This window comes from Kogia breviceps, chromosome 3 (assembly GCF_026419965.1).
Source record: "Kogia breviceps isolate mKogBre1 chromosome 3, mKogBre1 haplotype 1, whole genome shotgun sequence".
Lineage (NCBI taxonomy): Eukaryota > Metazoa > Chordata > Mammalia > Artiodactyla > Physeteridae > Kogia > Kogia breviceps.
In genome coordinates this window covers 76,096,680-76,100,806 of record NC_081312.1, presented here as the reverse complement: position 1 = coordinate 76,100,806, position 4,127 = coordinate 76,096,680, and positions in this window count along the sequence as shown.

The window sequence follows — 4,127 nt, the reverse complement described above, 5'->3', positions numbered from 1 at the left end:
GGAAAGTCATTTCCGGTTTTCTCTCCCTTTGAAGCTGAAACGAGAGCCACCTTAAGTGTTGGCAGAATGGCGGATATGTTTTTTATGGGAGTTCTTTCACGCTTCCGGGCGAGGTGAGGCTGTGGTTGCCATGTTGGTTCCTGGCAGAGCTGCCATGTTGCTTATAGCCGCGCATGCGGCCATGTTGAATATTAGGAAATGAGTTCTAGTTGAGTCGTGGTAAGACAGCGCACGTGGGGCAGCGTGTGTAGTTTAGATTTTGGAAGTGAAGGATCACTAATTCCTTTTGACAGTTTGGTACTAACAAACCTTTGCTACTGAAGGTGTAGCTTCATGTTTCCGTGCACTTGTTTACAAAAATATAGCCATTACGCATGCATATTTGAGGGAGGAGAACTGATGGAGCAGAGATACTATAATGAGTCTACAAATACATATTCTAACTTTTCTTACTTATACCAAATCTACAAGTGTCATGTGTAATACATTAAAATAGAGTCCTCAGGGAATTCCTTGGTGGTCCAGTGGTTAGGACTCTGCGCTTTCATTGCCAACGGAACCGGTTCAATCTGCAGTCGGGAGAAATAAGATCCCACAGACTGCTCGGAATGCATGCATGCATGCATGCATAAATACATACATACTCAGAAGGAGGCGCTAGGGGGCTCCTGAGGTTCTGGTTGAGCTGTGTTTCTTATTCTGAGAGCTGGTTGTATGAATACGTTGTTTGTGAAAATTAACTGAGCCAAACATTTTGGTAGGTGCACTTCTCTGTGTAGTAAACTTTAAAACTTTGTTTTTTTAATGAGGTCCTCTGAATGGAAGCATTTGAGAACCACTGATTTATCAAGCCTATGGAACGCCAAACACTGCCAGAAAGAACAGCTTAAGAAGGCATGGCCCCTGCTTTCAGAGCTTCTGGTATGGTAAAGGAGCTAAGACCCCGTTTATTGATATTGAACCATCTTTACAGACTAAGGCAGCACCGAGCATAGGCTTAAAAAACAAACGTGATTGCAAAGAAGGGAGGACTCCAAACCCAGATGACCCTTTGGCAAGGAGGTGACATCAAAGTTCAGGCTTGGAGTGACAGCTAGTAATTCAGTAGGTGAAGCTATAGGAAAGAATTCCAGGCTAAGAACATGATAAAAGCAAAGGTCTAGAGTAGATGTAGAAAAGCATGATGCATGTTGTGCTGACCCAGATTAATTTTGCTATAACACAGAGAATTATTTGGGGCAATTTGGGAGAATATTTGTTTCAATATTTGAGGCCAAATTGCAAAAGGTACATGTTACCTGAGTAATGAGGTTGCAATTTATTCAGCATACAACAGGGAACATTTTAAGGTTTGTGAATAGGGAATATTTTAGGGAATCTGGTGTTCTGGATTGAATTGAGATGGGGAGAAAAGTTTAGAGATAGGGAAAATAATTAGTAGCCTATTGTAACTGATGATAAGACCTTTAAGTCAGAAGCTATCTGTGTATAATAATGGAAAGGAAGGGGTGAATATGAAGGGAGACTACTGAGAAGAAAGATGTATGTGTTTTGGAATGTGGCAGTTTCATTAATCAGAAAATATTTATTGAGTGACTACTATGTGCTAGGTACCATGGAGATTTAGTAGTGATCAAAATATCCATTTCCATATCATTTTCTGAATTTAAATTTACCTAGTAGATAATTTACATTGTCTTTTTAAAAAAATGTATTTATTTTACTTTTATTTTATTTTTGGCTGCATTGGGTCTTTTGTTGCTGTGCGCAGTCTTTCTCTAGTTGCAGCGAGCAGGGGCTACTCTTCGTTGCAGTGCGCAGGTTTCTCATTGCGGTGGCTTATCTTGTTGCAGAGCACAGGCTCTAGGCGCGTGGGCTTCAGTGGTTGTGGCACACAGGCTCAGTAGTTGTGGCTCGCAGGATTAATTGCTCTTTAGCATGTGGGATCTTCCCGGACCAGGGCTCGAACCCGCGTCCTCTGCATTGGCAGGTGGATTCTTAACCACTGCGCCACCAGGGAGGCCGCCCTACATTGTCTTTTGAGATGTGTACCTTTATATATGAGCATTGAGATAGAGGACACAGAAATGAATATGGGCTCATATGAGCATATCTGGACATTTAATTCTCAGGATTATACTTAATTAGAAGCAAAAAATGCCATCTTGCTCAGCTGAAATACTCTTGGCAAAGTTGGCTGATGTGAGAGCATAAAAGACTACTTCCAAGGGCCTGCTCTACCTAAGGTTTTTGGGGGTTTTTTGGCAGCAACCTGCAGCACACAGAACTTACCTGACCAGGGATTGAACCCACATCCCTTGCAGTGGAAGGCAGAGTCTTAACCACCGGACCGCCAAGGAAGACCCTACTTAACAGGTTTTGCTTCTTTTAATAACCTGGGTCTAACAACTACTCTCAAGAGAGTTGACAAGGGATGCTTTGCACTTTCCTTTGGGATATATTCTGTGTGGCCCTATGTTTAGACACATGTATTATTACTGAAGTAAGATAATCCCATTATTGCTATATTAGAGAACTGTTAGAGTTAACTGTTCACAAATCTGAATCCCTCATTTGCTGTAAGATCACTGTTTCTTTCAAGGTCCTTAACACATAGAAATGAAATATATAGAAATTATATAGCAGTAAAATTAAATAGTCTTGGGAGAGAAAGACAGTACTGGATATAGCTTTGTAGAAGATGAAGGGGGTTGATTCATCTTAAAGACAGATTTCCACAGGTCAACCCTTAAATTCATAAGCATCTTCGTCTAGGAAAGGAAGTATTTTTCTAGTGGAAGAGATTCAGTCTCTGGTAGAATTCGGGGTACCTAAGACCTGGATTGCCTCCTCTCACCTACAGAGGAAGCCAAAGAAGGAGTACAGGTACTCCTGAAAGTCAGCCAAATTAAGGCCAGCTCCCAGAAGTCTTTGCTTTCATATTCACTTCATATAAATTATTACAGTAGTAAATTAGGCAAATTTTAGGAGCACAGGAGGGCCACTTAGCATGATCTGCTTATAGAGGGTTTTTTTTCTAGACTCCTCAGGACCAGTTTTCAGCTCATAAGAAAGCCAGTGCTTTCTTGTGTGCCCACTCTTAGCCAGTCTGTATACAACAACCCTGAGCAGTACAGGAAGGAGGAAGGAATCTCACCCAGACCTATTCTAGTCAAAAGCCTGTAAGCCTAGGGGCTTCCCTGGTGGCACAGTGGTTGAGAGTCCGCCTGCCGATGCAGGGGACACGGGTTCGTGCCCCGGTCCGGGAAGACCCCACATGCCGCGGAACGGCTGGGCCCGTGAGCCATGGCCGCTGAGCCCGCGCGTCCGGGGCCTGTGCTCCGCAACGGGAGAGGCCACAACAGTGAGACGCCCGCATACCGCAAAAAAAAAAAAAAAAAGTGTAAGCCTAGTTGTGAGTAGAGGAGTGCTGCATGCACTACATTTCTTAACTTTTCCTGTTGTGGTAGACTTTCCAGAGTTAGCCACAATAATGGCTTCCATCCCACATGCCCTTATGCAGTGTGTCTGACACTCTTCCCGATAAGAGGTAAGCTTGTTTCCCCTCCTCTTGAATCTGAACTGGTCTTCTGACTAGCTTTGGCCAAGAGAAAGTGGCAGAAGTGATATTTTTTGAGTTTCAGAGTCTAGGCCTTAAGAGGCCTTGAAGCTTCTGCTTTTGTCATCTTGGAGGCCTAGGCCTTCATGGAAGTCCAGTTATCCTAATAGCTAGACCATTTGAAGAGGGAGTGAGAGAGAGGGAAAGGGAGAAAGAGAGGGAGAAAAAAAGAGTGAGAAAGAGACAGAGAGAGAGAGAAATCCTAGAGATTGAAAAATGTCAAAAAGAGGCCCTGGAGAATGAAAAACTCTAAGGAAAGAGACTCCAGCATTCCAGCCATTTAACTGAGGGGCCAGAGGTGAGTGAGGCCATCTTGGATCTTCCAGCCCGAATTGAAGCTGCTGAGTGAGCTCAGCCCTCACCACATGGGACATAGACAATTCATCCTAGCTGAGGCCTGTTGGGAGACCCCATGGACTCACAAGCAAATACAAAATTATTGTTTAAGACACTAAGTTTTGGATGGTTTGTTACACAGCAATGGGTTACTGAAACATTCTCAGTATTG